The sequence below is a fragment of the Protopterus annectens genome, chromosome 5.part0 (assembly GCF_019279795.1).
Source record: "Protopterus annectens isolate FY-2018-M chromosome 5.part0, PAN1.0, whole genome shotgun sequence".
Classification (NCBI taxonomy): domain Eukaryota; kingdom Metazoa; phylum Chordata; order Ceratodontiformes; family Protopteridae; genus Protopterus; species Protopterus annectens.
This window is the reverse complement of record NC_056735.1, coordinates 777,322,868-777,341,799: the sequence shown is the minus strand read 5'-3', so window position 1 is coordinate 777,341,799 and position 18,932 is coordinate 777,322,868. Positions and strand designations below refer to the sequence as shown.

At 39.3% G+C, this 18,932-nt stretch overlaps 1 long non-coding RNA gene across 1 annotated transcript in view; it reads right to left on the bottom strand.

Annotated features, from left to right (window-relative positions):
• Positions 1-18,932, bottom strand: part of LOC122802822 — a 754,829-nt gene that overhangs the window by 431,747 nt on the left and 304,150 nt on the right. The window contains exon 2 of the long non-coding RNA XR_006364981.1: positions 1,607-1,740. This is a non-coding gene — a long non-coding RNA (uncharacterized LOC122802822). The remainder of the gene's footprint in view (positions 1-1,606; positions 1,741-18,932) is intronic.

Sequence of the window (18,932 nt, the reverse complement as noted above, 5' to 3'; positions counted from 1 at the left end):
CCATGGTTCTGCTGTATTTATCAGAAGGCAGTAACTTGGGTGAAGGAAGCAAATGAGAGAGCATGTCAGAGGCTACAGACACCACTATGGGATCAGCAACAGGACACTTGTACAAAATGTTACAATCCTCAGGCAATTTATAAAACCTATCAGACTTCTTGGGAGCAAGGGGAGAGAATCAGGGGCTTTAGAGCCATTAGAAAATGCATCCAACAAAGCAGCCAGAGAAATAGCGAAAGTTTCAGAGATTCCATCTGCAGCAACTCATAGTACCTCTTATGGATTTCAGAGACCTAAGCACAATCCCATTTAAAAAAGTCCATCATTCTGGAGCTTGAGTGCCCAAAGAAAATTTCTTATAAGGGAGTATCAGGACAGTTAGCTTCCTCTTCCTCTGACCCACAGTCCAAAGGAGAAGGAATTTGGGAAGAGTAAGGAAGGGATTCTTATCAGAATCCAACTCCTTCTCAAAGGAATCCTGTTCTCTGAGCCTTTTAAGGGGAGTAGAGGTTTTAAAGCCCTCAAAGTATTAAACAAACCCTGAGTGAAGGCCTGTCACTCACTCTCTGTATCGCTATGAGGAGGAGAGATATGTTTATTCTTTTTGTTTTTCCTTTAATGGGACATCTGCCCTGTAAAACTTAGAAGGCTCTGACCCAGGACAGCATTCAGTAACAGTAGTTGGGATTTCTTTCCTAACTGAAACCTGAGGAACACCCCTAGGCCCCATGGAAAAAAAATCAACCGTGGTTCCCTCTGACCATCCAAAATAGATGTCTGCAAAGCTTCACCAGATGTGCTGAAGGCCGGATCCCCACTGGCCTCCAGCCCGGTCATGACAGAGGAATCCAACAGCAAAGCCTGATTTCAGGAGAAATGCCTGGCAGAGGCTGGACACTGGAAGATTCCAGTCTTTGTTTTTTAACCTTCGTCTTTCCTAACAGCTGACCCTCGGGGCAGGATGTGCCTTCCATGGTATCCTGAGCGAGACACTTCAGTTGCTGATTCTCTTGATACAATGCTATGGAAGATAGTCCGTTTCACAGAGTCTATGGTATGAAACCCTGACAAATAGAGCATGACATACAGTCATGAGTGACTCTTTATGGGGAATCTGTCTCCTGCACTTGCATTTCTCCTTCCTGGATGACATTAACCCCCAGAAGCAACAAAAAATCAAAAAGAAATGAAACACCAATGGGGCACTTATCTGCAACAGCTTGCAGACCAGCAAACAGGACGTAGACTTTCAGACTGATGATCAGAAAATGTGCTCGGATGGGCTGAAAGGGCAGAGGCATTCAGACAGACAATCGAGAGATGTGTTCAGACTGGTGGCAAAGAAGTTCAGAAGATGGTACGTCCGGATGGTACCTTTATGCTCTACACTATGGGAGGAGCATACATGTGACATAACAGCGTACCTTAAAGCAACAGTAGGCTTTTATATACTGGCCGGAAGTCGGGCTTCAAAAGGCAGGGAATCTCAACCGTTTTAGAATACTACAACCAGTGAATGGAAAAACATCTGCTAGCTTCAGTCATTCAAGATAAAAATCATTTACCAAGTTAACTCAGCATTTTCTCTGAAAAAGAATTAACTGACCTCTTTTCTTCCTGACTGCTTTTATCACCCTCTTGGTCAGAGTCTTTGTACTTGTTGGGATCAGGAAGTGTATCTGGATCAAACTCATCTTCACTCCCACTTTGCTTAAGGAACACCACTTTTTCATCTTCATCCTTACAAGAAATCAAAAAATACACATTTATTTACTCTTCAGGGAACAGAATCAAGAGAAGGCTAGAGAAGTAAAATGAGATGACTTTGTTTCTGCACTCTATGCTGTCTGTACCAGCTGGTTTCACAGTATGCCATGCATGAATAAACATAATTAAAACAACGTTCTTTTTGTGACACCAAGTAGCAGTGTAACTTAACCACTTAAAATACTGATCTTTTAGAAAGTACAGTTGTGCAAGAACTTACCATAACTGTAAATATCAATAGATCAGAAAGAGATACCTGGGTCCAACAGGACAGTTGAAACTTCTGAAGGTTTTATCTTCTTAAGTTTCTTATATGGCAGTTGAGGGACATTTAAAAGGGAAGATTCAGAGGATATCCTACCACATGCAAATGCCTTCATTCTGTTATATTCTAAAGTAAATATTAAGATAACCTAAACAGCTTTGGATAGTTGTAGGAACGAAAGATTTACAAACAGAACACTCCCTAATAAAAAAAAAAAAGGTATTTAGAATGCTTGTCTTGGTAAGGTGTCTGCCTACCCCAGTCACAATTACAGCTCTTAAATGACATGAAAAGTTTGAAGTCAAAGTAAACTTTATCATACAGACCAACACAGAGGAAAAAGTGTGTATCACTGCATGAAATTTCGATACTCAGGGTCATACCATATGAATGACAGTTTACAGAAGGAAGATAGAATAAATTAATAAAAACATTTAAATTAAACATAAAAATAAATAAAAAATAAGATGCAAAAAAGTAAAACAAATTTGAAAGCTTTATTTACATCAGAAACACAACAAATACAACAGCAGGAATAGACTCATTAGAAATATAACGATATGCAAAAAAAGCAGTACCATAATAAATAACAGGCACACATATAAACTTACCCACCACCAATATACACCATAAACTTACAGTTCAGTTTTCCTAGTACAGATAGAGATGTATGAAGTGAGACATTCAGAGAGTTTATCTAAACAACAATGACATATTGCACAAAAATATGATGTTACCCATGTAGTGAGTTAGGTTATGGGTTTGTTATTCAGCAGTCTGATAGCATGTGAGAACAAGCTATTATGGAATCTGGATGCCTGCATCTAATGCTTCTGTAGCGCTTCCTTGCTGGCAGAAGTTTGATGAGTCCATGAGCCGGATGGTGTATAACCTTCAACAGTTTTTGGACTCTTCCATGGCATCTGTTTGAATACATGTCCTGTAGGGATTTAAGGTTGGAGCTGATGAATTTTGTGGCATGTTTAACAATCTTATCCAGTGCCTTCAGAGCAGATTGAGTGCAATTTCCGTACCAGACAACAATGTTGTTTGTCACTACACTTTCAATCGTGGCTCTATAGAAGGTGAGTAGAACCCGTGGGGGAAGGTTAGCTCTACGAAGTCTCTTAAGGAAGTAGAGATGTTATTGGGTTCTCTTTATAAGGTAGGAAGTGTTTGTGTCCCAACTTAGGTCTTGAAGGACGTGTACCCCTAGGAATTTGGTGCTATTTACTCTCTCCAGTACAGCACCATTGACAATGATAGGGGTATGTGGCTTTTTCTTTTTCCTAAAATCGATGAGGATTTCCTTGATTTTCCCAACATTAAGTGCTAAATTGTTGTCACTGCATCAATGAATGAGCTTGTTCGCTTCCTCCCCATAGGCCCCCTCATCTTCCTTCTTGATAAGGCCAATTACTGTGGTGCCATCTGCAAATTTGAGGATTCTGTTTGACTGATGGATAGCTGTGCAGTCACGCATTAGAACTGTGAAAAGAAGTTGACTGAGTACGCAACTTGTAAGGCCCCGGTGTTTAGGGTGATGCTGTTTGAGTGATGCTTTCCAGCTCAAACTATTTGTGGCCTTTAAGTCAGGAAGTTGAGGATCCAGTTACATATTGTGTTTTCTATGCCCAGTTTATGACGATGTAATGACATGAACCTATAGATGAAAATCATGCGTAACTAACACTCATTATTTTCCAGGTGGTCCAAGGTGTGCTTAAGTGTTAAGGCTATGGCATCCACAGTAGAATGATTTTACTTGTATCCAAATTGCAAATGATCAAATGTAGCAGGTAGGCAGGATGTTATATGACACTTGGCCATTTTTTTCAAAACACTTCATCACAACTGAGGTAAGTATAATTAGCCGATAATCATTTAATGATGCTGGAGATGGTTTCTTGGGCAGAGGGAGGATGTCAGTGGTCTTAAAGCATTTGGGCACTTTTTCCTGGCTGAGAGATTGAAAATGTCTGCAAAGACTAGTGCCAGCTAATCAGCACAGTTTTTAAGCAGCTTCCCTGGGATCCTATCCAGACCAGCGGCTTTGCCCAGTTGAATTCTATATAGGTTCTTGCGTACTTCTTCCAGGTTGAGGCATAGCGATGTGGCATCTTCATTTGTGGGTAAGTCTCTCTGGTGAGGTTCTACTCAAATCCTCGAACCTGCTGAAGTAGCTGTTTAGCTTGTTTAAAAAGTCTGGGTTATCATCACATAGTGTGGATGGTGGCTTATAGTCTGTGATGTTTTGGATCCCTCTCCACAGCTGCCTGGGATCTTTCTGATCCGACTGCAAAAAACACCACCAGCAGTCCCCCAAAGGGAACACAGGAATTCTCCTCAAATGGAAAAATAAACCAAACTGGAAACACCGCTGTGGCTATGATTTCTTTATTTCACATCACATTCTGGTACCTCGGCTCCATCAGCCTTCTAAGAAATAACTTCATAAAATCTCAGCAGCCTTTTTATATCCCATTTATTAATGTGTTAACAAGTTCTAATACAGTCAATTAAATTCCAAATTTCAATCACTACTACCCAAACCTTAAAGGTGCCATCCCAATAAATACATAAAACATACATTTTAATATCACAAACAAATTCACTTTACATTCTTTACATTTTTCATACATATACATACACATATATATATACATACACACATATATATATATATATATATATATATATATATATATGATATATGTAAAAAAATAATAATGATTCCTATCTATGGTAAACCTAATAAATATTAATTTTTATATATTATTCCTACTTTTATTATATTTATCAAATACTCTTATTAAATATTTTCTGACATATTTCTATACACATAACCTTATTTTTTTGTACATTCAACTTCTTCTTCTTCTTTTGGCTTTTCCCGGTAGGGGTCGCCACAGCAGAACTCCGGTCCGCTAATGACTGGCAGTAGATTTTTTTATGGGTGCCGAGGTGCCAGCTTATTCTACGCATGTCTTTCGAATGCCTCTCGACTGCGGGGAGATTTTCCTGTACATTCAACGACATTTCCATATTTTTTTATTTTATAAAATTCTTTCAAATGACGTGCACAAATAAATTCATTAGATAAATGGACATAAATTCCATACATCCCAATTAATTTCTAAATGTAACCCCCTTGGGTATAAAGTGCCTAAATTCATTATGATTTTTGTTTCTAACTTAACCAATTTTCATTTAAATTCATTGCTTCCCATATTATTACTCCCAAAAGTTTGTACTAATATACTAAAGAAAAAACTATCAGTATTTCCCCTATGAGCTGTGCAAAAATGCTCAGCCACTGGACTCTCCATTCTTCTATTTCTTATATCACCTAGATGTTCTAAAATTCTCAGTTCCAAGAGTTGATAGACATAAGAGGTTCTAGGTCCCTCTCCCATCATTTTTGTAACCGCTTCCAAACCTTTTTCGATTCTGATGTTGGTATACAAAGAATTGATGTCTACACATGCAAGATAATATTCAGATTTCCACTGTAGATGGTTCATACACTCTAATATATGTGACGTGTTCTTAATATACGATTGGACTTTTGGGAGGAACATTTTTAACTGAGAATCCAAAAAGGTGCCTAGGTTTTGCAGATAGGCCCCTATCCCCGAGACTAAAGGTCTACATGGGGGTTTCGTTAGGGACATATGAAGTTTAGGAATTGTAAAGCATCTGGGATCCTATGGATTCTTTAAATGCAATTGTTTAACATCCCTGCAATCAAAAAATCCAAGTCTTTCACCTCTCTCAAGTAGATCCACCAAGCCCTCATTAAATTCTTTCACAGGGTTAGAGGGTAGTTTCTTATAAGTCTTTTTATCAGACAACAGTTCCAAAACCATGTCTTCATACTCTTTTTTTTGTTTAAAATAACCAAACGTCTTTGTAGGAAGTTTACTTGAGGTATTTTTTAATTCTAACAAACAACTACCTGTAAAAATAATGAATTATATGTGCCAGAATATGACCTGGATGATTCATTGCTTAACCAATCTATCCATTATAATCCACTTATTGACATAGACAATGATGTTAATATGTGTGTTTCCCAAAATATCTGTTTTTCTACTGGATATGGGAGATTAGAAGTACCCAAGATGCCTGTTTATAGTTCATTTGTGTCACTGAAAAATTCTAATGCTGTTTCTATATTTGAGAATGCATTGTGTAAGCAAATTGAAGAAATGTATGGTCAGTGTTCAAAAAACTCTACAATTTGGAATTTGAGTAAGGAACAATGGCTAACACTCAAACAGTTACATAGTGTTGCTCACAAGTATGTTTTCACGCAAGCAGATAAGGGAAGGAATTGGGTTATTTTAAACAAAAAAAGAGTATGAAGACATGATTTTGGAACTGTTGTCTGATAAAAAGACTTTTAAAAAACTACCCACTAACCCTGTGAAAGAATTTAATGAGGGCTTGGTAGAACTACTTGAGAGAGGTGAAAAACTTGGATTTTTTGATTGCAGGTATGTTAAAAAACTGTATTTGAAGAATCCAAAGGATGCCAGGTTCTTTGCAATTATTAAACTTCATAAGTCCCTAACAACCCCCACCCCCCACGTAGACAGACAGTCTCGGGGGTAGGGGGCTATCTGCAGAACCTAGGCATCTTTTTGGATTCTCAGTTAAAAATGTACCTCCCAAAAGTCCAATCGTATATTAAGAACACATCACATATATTAGAGTGTATGACCCATATACAGTGGAAATCTGATTGTTATCGTGCATGTGTAGGCATCAAGTCTTTGTATATCAACATCAGAATTGAAAAAGGTTTGGAAGCGGTTACAAAAATGATGGGAGAGGGACCTAGTACCTCTTATATCTGTCAACGCTTGGAATATGCTTTAATGCACAACTATTTTGTATTTGAAGGAGAAGTATATTTGCAGTTGGAAGGGACAGTGATGGGGGCAGCATTTGCCCCCTCATATGCAATACTTTTCATGTCATATTTTGAAAATTTGTGTATTTATCCATCACAACTCATGAAGAACAGAATAGTTTTGTTTAAGCGCTTTATAGACGATCTGATTTTTGTATGCAAGGGGGAACCATGTGAGTTTGAGGGGTTTATGGACACACTAAACCAGAATGCATTTGGGTTGGAGTCCATGTATAGAGTGAACAGAAAAAGTATGCAATTATTGGATGTTGAGTTTTATGTGGATGGGGAAGGAAATTTGCAGTATAGACCTTTTCACAAGGTAACTGCAGCAGGGAATATTTTGAAGGCAAGTAGTGCACACCCCTCACATCTAATAAGATCGTTACCTTATGAAGAGTTCAAGAGAACTCTAACAAACACCTCTGATTAGAAAAGTGTTAAAAGAGGAATATATTTTGATGAAGAACAAATTGCTTAATAGGGGGTATGGAGCGAATGATATACAAGCAGCTTTAAATAAAGTAAGGGGAAACACAAATAGGAGAGCTAGGGTTAGTTTTCCTAGGAGATTTCATAAAAATGTAAGAAAAAATAAAGAAAGGATAGTGGAAGCAGATCCAATATTTTTTGTGACAAAATTTTCTCCCCTGACGGAAAAATTGAAGAAACCTGTGGATAATTTGTGGCCAGTTATTAGTAGGGATGAAATAGTGGGAAACCTATTCCCAGAGAAAGTAAGATTCTCTTACGGCCACTTCAGAAATGTAAAAGAATTGTTGAAATCAAGGAATGAAGATACAAGGGGAGGTAGGAAAGGTGTTTTCCCTTGTGGAGCATGCAAAATATGCAGTAAAATTAAAAATGTGGATGGTTGGAGAATAAATGGGAAGAGGTTTTGGATTAAAAGTGAATTTAAGTGTGATTCCTGTGGTATAGTCTACATTATTGGATGTGGATGTACACCTAGAAAATGGTATGTGGGGCAAACCAAAAGAAAGGTGAAACTAAGAGTTTTAAAACATCTAGGTTATATAAGAAATAGAAGAATGGAAAGTCCAGTGGCTGAGCATTTTTGCACGGCTCATAAGGGAAATACTGATAGTTTTTTCTTTAGTATATTGGCACAACCTTTTGGGAGTAGTAATATGTGAGGAGATGAATTTAAACAAAAATTGGTTAAGTTAGAAACAAAAATCATAATGAATTTAGGCACTTTACACCCAAGGGGGTCAAACTTAGAAATTAATTGGGATGTATAGATTGCATGTCTGTTTATCTAATGAATTTATTTGTGCACGTCATTTGAGAGAAGGTTATAAAATAAAAATTATGGAAAAATAGTTGAATGTACAGGAAAATAAGGTTATGAGTATAAAAATATGTGAGAAAATATTTAATAAGAGTAAAAAGTAATATCTTTCAGCTTTTCCTGGTTAGGGGTTGCCACAGCGGAACTCCAGTCCGCTAATGATTGGCAGTGGATTTTTATGGTGCCGAGGTGACAACCCGATGCCCAACCTTCAAAGAAGGCACACCCATTCACGCACGCACCTACCTGCATGTCTTTAACATCACTTGACCACGGGGAGGACATGCAGACTCCACACAGAAGGTGCTCCAGCCGAGAATCAAACCGGAGAACCTCTTGTTGTGAGGCGACAACACTAACCGCTGCACCACCGCGGCCTAAAATATTTAATGAGTATATATATATATATATATATATATATATATATATATATATATATTTTTTTTTACATTTGTTGACCGGGATAGTCCGACTGGATACATGTCCATTTTCAGCGGAGGCCCGGGGAGAAAAGCTCCAATGGGTACAAAATAAAACATTGCAATAAGGACAATATGATAGAAACAAAGGTGAACACAGCAATGCAGACAAAATACAGATAAGTAATTATAGTTAATGTTTTGACATTCAAAAGTAGACAGTTACATGACATTTGTTAGCAGTAGTTATAGTGAGGAGAAATGAAAAACACATTTCCATTGACATGTCTGTACATTAATTAAAGATGGCTAGCCAGGTTTATTACAGTGACAAAGCCAGTTTAGTGCCTGATGTTGTTTAAGTTAGATCTTAAATTCACGTGGGGAGGAGAGCATGGTAATATCAGCTGGGAGTTGATCCATGTTCTACCTGCAGAATTTGTCAAGAGAGATACTCCTGCTGTGTTGTTGGTTTTGATTGTAAGAATCTGAAGTCTATTAGAGGATCTATGCAGTCTCTGATTAGTTTGGGCAGTGATACTATTTCTAAGAGCTGGTGTGTTATCTGGATTACAGAGAATCTTGTAAGCTGTAATCAGAAGGTTATATTGTATGAGATTGGGGAATTCTAGCCACCCAAGCTGTTTGAGGTTCATGCAATGGTGGGTTCTGCATGGCTGGCCAGTGACAAATCTGGCAATGTGATTGTAACAGGTAGACAGTCTGTTAAGTAATGACTTATTTAGATTAGACAGAAGGGGGGAAGCATATGTAAGTGTTGAAATTAGGTGTGAGTGGGCAATGGCAGTTTTGGCTGGAGGGGTTAGAAAGGCTTTAATTCTATACAATGAACCAAGTTTTTTATTGGTGTTCTTTAATGACACCGAGCAGTTTTGTAGAGGGCTCTGGGGAGATTACAGTCCCATCCTTTGCATTAATGGTGAAAGAGAAAGTTGGAGACCTTTGAGTAGGTGTGAATAACAACATTTTAGTTTTTTTGGGATTTAATAATAGTCGTTGACTAGTGAACCAGTTTTGTACAATATTAAAGGTGTACTGGGTAGCTTTCTTCAACTCTGCAGGAGATGTGGCTGAGCAAACCAGAGTGGAGTCATCAGCGTATTGAATACAGCTGATGTTTGGGATGACAGTATATAAGTCATTAATGAAAATTGAGAACAGTAGGGGCCCTAATATGGAGCCTTGTGGTACTCCAAGGGTGTTTGGTAGTAGTATAGAAAGCTTGTTCTGCCAGAGAACAGCCTGTTGCCTCCCAGTCAGGTAGGAATTGAACCATAATAGGGCATTAGAGTCTAGACTTGAATGTTTGCATAGTGTGTAACAAAAGTTGGTGATCTACCATGTCAAATGCCTTGGAGAGATCCAAGAAGAGGGATGAAGAGATGTGATTATTATTGCTGTTGCTGTTTATTGTGTTGGTAAAGGCAAGTAGAGCTGAGGTAGTACTGTGGTAAGGTCGAAAGCCGTGTTGGGTATCAGACAAGAGGTGATTTTGGATTAGGTGGTGCATGAGTTGTTTGTGTATGCATTTTTCCAATATTTTTGCAAGTGCTGAAAGTATAGCTATGGGTCTATAGTTGAAGAGTTCAGTGGAGGTGCCTCCTTTATGTAGTGGGATAATATAGGATGTTTTCCAAATGGTGGGAATTTTTGCTTCAGCTATGGTACGGTTAATTAATATTGATAGTGGATAAGCTATAGCATCCGTTGATTTTTGAAGGTATTCAGCGGGTAGTTGGTCAGCAGATAGAGTGGTGGGTTTTAGTTTTTTGATAAGGGTGCGGATGAGTGAGGTGGGAACTGGTTTGAAGCTGAATGAGAGTCTATCTAAAGGGGTGGTCTTGTCAGGGCTGGGGGGGCTAGGAGGAAGTTGGCTAGCTAGAGTTTGAATTGTTTCAGTAAAGAAGTAGTTGAAATTGTCTGAGACTTCTTTAGGAGATTTGTCAATGAAACCAGTGGGGATGGGAGTGCGTTTTTCCTGGGTGGAGTAGGTTATTTAGACTAGCCCAAAACTTTTGAGGATTGTTTTGGTTTTCAGCCTGGATTTTGCAGTAATATTGTTTTTTGTCATTTAGAATTGCTTTTTCGGTGTCATTTCTGACTTGTCTGTACTTAACATGGTCTAGGGTGTCTTTAGTGAACCGCCATTGAGCCCATAATTTGTTTCTAATATGGATTTTTTGCCTGGACTCTTTGGTAAGCCATGGTGCTGTAGCTACTTTTGTTCGCTTTGAGCGGACAGGTGCATGCAGATTAAGGATTTCTAGAAATTTGTTGTTAAAATAAAGTACAGCCTCCTCTAGGGGTAAGTGTTTTAGTACAGACCAGTTGCAAGAGGTAAGTTCCTGTTGGAATTTTGCCTGATCAAAGTGTTTTATGTGCCTGACTTTCCTGAGTATGGGTGGTTGTGAGTTAATAACTTTTTGCTTAACTACATAAGTGAGGAGATGATCACTTAGACTGTTGGGAAAGGTCCCCACAGTGTAAAGTTGGGGATTACTATTTACAAGCACCCAATCAAGTATACTTTCTTTTTGGTTGGGTTTACCTAGCCTGGTAGGGGAAGTTATAGTTTGTGTGAAAGCATGTAGATTGATGTGGGTAGAGGGGGATTCAGAGGAACAGGTTTCCCAATTTATATTAAGGTCTCCCAGCAATAGGGTTTCTTGAGGGTAATGACAGGACAGCCAGTGAAGAGTTTCTTCGAGTGTGGCTATGTTATTTCCTGGGGGGATATACATGCAAATGATGTAAATGCATTTGCTTTGGTAAAGCTGCAGTTTAGTGGCAAGAATTTCGGAGTTGTTAATCTGAGGTGGTTGGTTTACATCTGTGGTTAGGTTTAACTCAGATTTATACAGTATAGCTACCCCACCCCCTTTCCTGGACATACGATCAAGCCTGTGTATATTATAGCCAGGGGGTAACACCTCATTGTCAGTGGTGTTAGGCTTTAGCCAGGTCTCAGTTAGACAGAGTATCTCAGGAGAGTGGACAGCCAGGAGAGAATGTAATTCATGTACCTTGTTATCAATACTCCTAATATTGAGATGACAGGTCAGAAGAGAGTTATCTGGTTTAATTATTCTAGGTGGATGGCTTAGGTTGCAGTTAGTGGGGGTGTGGATATCAGTAGGGTAATATAATATATATATGTGTGTGTGTGTGTGTGTGTGTGTGTGTGTGTGTGTGTGTGTGTGTGTGTGTGTGTGAAAAATGTAAAGATGTAAAATTAATTTGTCTGTGATATTAAAATGTATGTGCGACTGTTATAAGGTAACTCAATATGGACTGTATTGTCTTGCCGACCAATATTCCTGTGGCTGTGTTTTACATATTAAAATGTATGTTTTATGTATTTGTTGGGATGGCACATTTAAGATATGGGTAGTAGTGACTGAAATTTGGAATTTAACTGAATGTATTAGAACTTGTTAACACATTAATTAAGGGGATATAAAACGCTGCTGAGATTTTATAAAGTTATTCCTTAGAAGGCTGATGGAGCCGAGGTACCAGAATGTGATGTGAAATAAAGAAATCTTAGCCAGAGCGGTCAGAGACGTATTTCTGTATTTTTAGACTACAGGCCCATTTTGCTGCTCTCACACCTTTGTTGAAGTTAGCAGTGGTCTTTTTAAAGCTTCTCTGTCTCCAGCCTTAAAGGCTGCATTACGTGCTCTCAGTAATTCGTATACCTCACTGATATAAGATTTTAGTAAAAAAAAAAAAATCAGTCAAACAGGAAAGGTCTCCAAATGGGATACTTAAATACCCACTCACAATGGAAATGGTGCAGGGCATACTGCTGACAGACCAAACCAAGAGACAGTCTCTCTTCGCAGCTGGAGCACGAAAGTTCAGAGGAACTATATACCTGTAATGCAGTCTTTAAGGCTGGAGACAGAGAAGCTTTAAAAAGATCACTGCTAACTTCAACAAAAGTGTCCCGTCAAGTATTCTCATGCACTGGAGATGAGTCAGATGTATGGCATTTGAGGAAGGCACCCAAGCTTTGGTATGCTGGCTAGATGCATATTACCCTTGGAAGAATACTCCTATATGTGAGCAATGATCAAATGAAGGACATCAACCTTTTTACTATTTTTATCTCTATGAAAGGATTTAGATCACATATGTAAAAAGCCTTGCAATTTCCCCCACAAATAAGCTCCAACATACGCAGAGGTATTCACAAATAACTTACCAAGACCTCAGAGGCCTCTTCCGTACGCCGCCCTCAGAAACAAACAAAACCAAGTGAACACCAACCACTACACACAAAATACACATCACAGTGTATCCAAAAGTAAACCCCAAAGGTGAAACACCACACATTCAAACATCTTGGTCATAGGAGACTCTGCTGTGAGACACATGGACACCCCCCTCACCAGGTTAGATAAAGAGAGGGTTATATTCACTTGCCTGTCAAGGTCAGGATTTGCCAGATCATGCAGGCATTCAGGTCACTCAACCACAAGTACCAGTATGACTCGGTCATAGTCCGTGTGGGTGTGAATGGTTTGAAATGTACCCGCCTGGACTATGAAGACAGACATAATGGGCCTCTCTGAATATGTATTGCAGGCTGGTATAAACCTCATAATGGGCAACATTCTACCCTCACCAACAATGATATCATAATACAAACAGAAAATGACTGACTTCAATAACTGGCTTAGCTACTGGTGTCACTCTAAGGGGATCTAATATTTGTGAGCCTGGGATGAGATGATCGACCGACCATGCTGCTTTGCCAGAGATGGTCTGCACCTGTTGCCATTAAGCTTTTGAATGCTGGCAAAGGCATACATAAGTAACCCCCCACAGTACCAAACCAACAGACCTACCAACGCATGAAATTCTTCTAATGCAAAGCTGAAAGTACTACTGCTCAATTACAGGAATCCTAATAAGAAACTGCAATCCCTGGAAACTCTCCTCTCCCTGGAGAATGTCAATGTCTGTGAGTTACAGAGACGTGATTCAAGGCTACAGAAAACAAGGCGGCAGTGCAAGTCTACAGTGCCTATCAAACATTCAGACCACCCTCTGAAAAGCAAAACATGAAAGGACAAGGTGTTTCCATTTACTTAAAAAAAAAAAAAAAAATCACATTGCCAGAGTGGTCAAGCAGGATAACTGGGGTTGGGGGTTGGCATAAAGGCTAATGTGTTTGCCTTACAAACACAAGGTGCAGAGTTTGATTCTCACCTTTGGGAAATTGGCTTGGCTTAAAATGGCCCACAAGGACAGCTGGCCTAGAACTTACCTATGAACTTGCTTGAGCTACTCCGTATCCAGCTGACCACAGGCAAAACCTTCCACGATATCACAGCTAGCTACAGGTCCCCAACCATGAACCATGAAAACCAGTCTGCATACCTGAAGTTACTAGAACCACTTACCATTCAGCCCAACACACTACTCATGGGTAATTTTAACTACCACTCCATAAACTGGAAACGTACATGACCACTAACATGCAGGCTCACAGATTTCTGGACCTTGTTAATGTAAGTGCTCTGGAACAGATGGTCGGCACTCTCACTAGGGCTCAAATATCTCTGACACAGTACTAACAGACATGGGGGGACTAGTGCACCCCCTCCAAGTTTAATGTCATCACTGGTAAATCTGGATTATAAATTGGTCTCCTTTGAAATAAATCTATGGCAGAACCCCCCTAAAACCCTAAATAATTTTTCCAAAGCAAATTATCTTCTATTAAGTGATAGCATAGGTAATTTTAAAGCTCCCCCAAACCCCAAAACACAAAAAGCCTAAGCAGAAGTACACACAAATGCCCTGTACAAACACTTAAATGACTGCATAGACATGGCAGTATGTGACTATACTAAACCTAGGGCAAGGCCAAAAAGCAAGTCATCTTGGTGGATCCCTGGCATAAATAGATCATAAAACAGAAGGAAGAAATTCCTGCTTTGAAGCAAGTGGGAGGGTGCGCAACAGAGAAAAAAAATCCTTCCTTTGTCTCAAAAGACAAATCAGGGAACTAGTCAAGCCCTCAAAAGCTAAATATAAGATTAAAACAGCTTCCAAAGCAAAGGATAATGACAAAGCATGTTTTAGTTATGTCTGGAATCTTAAGGATAACACTCAACAATGTGCTGAGTTGGCTGTAGATGGCACTACCTATACTCACAGCCAGAAGAAATAGCAAACATGCTGGCCAATAAATTCAACTCAAATTTCACCCCCTCATTACCTCCGGTCACTCCTCATAAAATGCTCCTATATTCCTTTGCCTAGTATCACAAAAAAAACAGACTGTCACTGTGCTGTTTAAACCTAGAAACACAGCATCAATGGGCAATGACAGAATCCCGGGGTGCCTATTAAATAGCTTGAAACATGATCTAGAGGATCTGATCTTTGTTTAGCCACAGTCTCCAAACAGGCTTTGTCTCAGTGCAGTGAAGGACAGCAACAGTCATCCCTCTGCACAAGGGGTGACCATCAATGGAAACTACTGACTCATGAATCTGACAAGCCTCATATGCAAGGCTATGGAAATTATAACCTTGAACCTAATTAACAACATCATAAGAAATCCAAGACTCTACACCCAAACCAGCTCAGCTTCGTCAAGGGTAGGTCTTGCCTACTCAATCTGGTGGACTTCTTTGAGAATGTCACCAAGTCCATAGATGAAGGTAAGACAGTGCATATTGCCTACCTTGACCTGGCCAAGGCATTCGACACAAGACCTCACTCAGGTATTATAGATAAACTCACAAAACCAGGCATAAACCCTTACATTACCAGATGGATAGCCAATTGTCTCATGGACAGGACATATGAAATTCACATCCAGCAAAAGGCCATTTACCAGTGGAGTAGTGCTCAGTGCTGGGGGCTCCCTCCTGTTTGTGATATACCTCTCAGATGTCAAGGCAAACATAGATGGACTTTGGCTGACCAAGTCTGCTGAAGACTGCAAGTTGGGGGCAATCAATGACTTCTCAAACAATGCTGATAACCTAAAGAAAGGACTAATGCAGACTAAAGATTGGTGTCAGAGCCACGGCCTCAAACTAAATGTGAAGAAATGCACAATAATATGTTTTGAGAAATCAAATACCCATGTAAATTACAACACTGACAGCACTCCCCTAAGAGTGGACCCAGTGGTGAGAGATCTGGTACTCAGGCAGTAATCTGAACTTTGACCATCAAGGATCCATGGTGGTGAGGAAATCCTTCTATGTGACTCAGTTTATAAGTAAGGGCATAGCATCCAGATCTAAGGATGTCATAGTATGACTGTATTTGCCCCTTATCAGACCAATAATAGAGTACAATGTACCCTTTGGCATTTTCCTCACCAGGCATCTGCAACAGTTGGAGTGTCCACAGAGGATTCCTACCAACAAAAAGTACTAGATATAATCAACATGTCATATGCAGACTAATTAAAAGCTCTATCACTGCATTCAGTTTCCTATTGATTGAGAGGTGAGCTATACCTGACATACAAGGCAATCTCTCACCAAGCGATAATGGAAACGTTTCATATTTGCAAAACTAACTGTATGAGGGTAACCTGCTCCAAGGATCTAAACCTGGTCTCTGACAAGAACAGATCATGCCAGAAAGGCAAATATGTGTCCCAGGGACTGCTCCTGCTCTGGAATAGACTTCCTATTCACATACCCTGACCATCTTCAAATGCAATCTGGACCAATGGATAGGACATCGCAAATTTAGTACTGGGGTGGTGCCCATGCCCCTTATGGACAGAAGCAGTCTGTAAAATTGTCAAAACCATGCTTGCTGACCCTTGTTACCTTTCCCATAGGGATATGAAACTGGGTAAATCTGGCTAGGTTTGTAAGGGCTCTTGAGCCATTAGCCTAGCAATCTCCTATAAACTTATCTGCCGATGCATCATTTCTGGCCTAGAAGTACATGACTCTCTTAAAATGCTATATACCAAGCAAAAATACTGCCATCAACTCCAATTTGGTGCATCAGCACTGAAAAATCAATAAGAGTGTAAGACTGGGAAAAGGCCATTATGAAAACCAACACAAGAATGCATGGCTATAGTCCCAGGGGTACAGACACCAATAATATAGGCATTAATGTTTTTCTTACAAAATAATGATAGAGACATACTTGAGAGTACTACGTCCAGTTCTGGAAAGAGCGCTTCAAGAAGAGCATCAGCCAGGTGGGCACTGTGCAGAAGAAAGTCAAAGATGATGAAGCTGCAGAAGCAAGATTATTTAAATACAAATCGGAAACCAATAAAAAAGTAGCATTTAAATACAAGCATGCTACTTTTTTATTGGTTGCTGATTTGTGTTTAAATGGCTGTTTTTAATTGTTTAATTGGTTTTGAAGAAGTCCAGCATGTGCTGGACGAAAGCGCTTGACTATTGTTGGATTATTAAACTGATTTCTTGGATACTACAAGTTTGTTTCTTGCACCATTGATCTGTCTGGCAGGAAGGTATTTCCCTTGTTTTATGAGTTTTTGTTGCCTTTTTACACCATTTTGTTTTTTGTGAACATTAGAAATGTATTCATTTAGTGGACAAAAGAGACACACAGGACATGAAATAGACTCCCAAACATTTAGACTGGTGAGGCAAGGGTAGAGGACAGCAGTAAAGAAACACCATGAAGGAAGGGGTATGAGCAGCAGATAGATGACAACAGGTTTTAAGATCCTATAAACTAGCCCTTCTTCACAGAAAAGGCAGTGAGTATGAACAACCTACAGACAGAGAAGCTATGGACAACCAACCCAAACTGAGGTTCCTGACAGCATGAGACATGAAAAGGAATCCAGCTGATTAAAACCAGGTCACACCTCTTGGAATACATGACAGATCAATGGTCTCCTTAAGTCAACAGTTTTCTATAATCTTGTAAAACTGGACCTCAACCTATCAAAACAAAGGACCCATCTACAAAGCAGTGACATAGTGGACAGCAGCAGCAGTGTGTTTACATACTCTGAATATACTAGAGGCAAGCAAGGTGAGCATCATTAAGCCTAAGGTAAACAGATCAGAAGAGCAGCGAAGAGTGTATAAAATTGCATACAAGAGCTAGGAATAAAATAAGCGTTGGATCTGGGAGATGTTCCTGAGATGGTACCAGCATTTAAAATGAGCTGTCATCTTCTCCTTAATTGACAGTATGTTATCCAGAACATGCATTCATCACACAAAATTCAGTCATTTCTCACACTGTAAATTAGGAAAAAATGGTAAGGAGCAAGTATAAGCTGAACAGTAATATGCTCAATCTTCATCTGGGGACATGCCATTTGGTCAAATGCAGTTTCAGTGAATGCAAAAACAGCGGGTGCTGTCTGCCAAAACTACAATTACCAACAGTGTAGTTTGCTTTTTTGTTGTATGACCTTGAAGTTGATATATACAAATCTGGGGGATGTCCCCTCATATGAAGGGTTAAGGGTGGCTTGTCCCCCTGCAAAAAAAAAAAAAATTGTTGCAATGTTCGCTAAAGTTGGCTTTGAAGAACAATTTCTGATTTCTTTCAGTTCTCTGAAATTGCCTTCAGCGAATCAACATGAATTCCCTCACCTTACTACTATTAAACTTTAATCAGCTATGATTCATCCAAGTCTATATGGATTCCAAGTCGTCCTTAAAGGTGATAAAAACAAACATCCTCCTGAGAGGAAATGTAAAGCTGCAGATCATCAGAATAATACTGCCATTGCAAACATCTCCTTCAAATAACCTTGCTTACTGAAATTATGTATACTGTTAATAATAAGAATGGTCATTTACCAAGCAGCTCTTTGTTCCTGGCATCCTGATTTAAACTGATACTTTTACTACAAAGGCAGAATACATTACAGATTGTACATTAAACTTTCACATACTTGAACGCTATGTTACTTTGCTTATGCTATTTCAAGTTTAGCTATTCTGTTAACTATTTTCAGTAGTGTGTTCCTTGCGTATTTGTTTCACAAGAGAATGCACATATGTGCACATACATGAACTGCATAGAGTGAAAACAGCCAATTTATTTTCATGCCAGTTTGTATCAGTTTCTTTATGTGACTCAGTTGAAAAGATATCTTGCTGAATTATCCAACATGACTTACCCATAATCATCAAGCACAGTGTGTGTGTGTGCGTGCGCGCGCGCGCACACACACACACACACACACACACACACACACACACACACACACACACACTTGTGTGGTTTGTG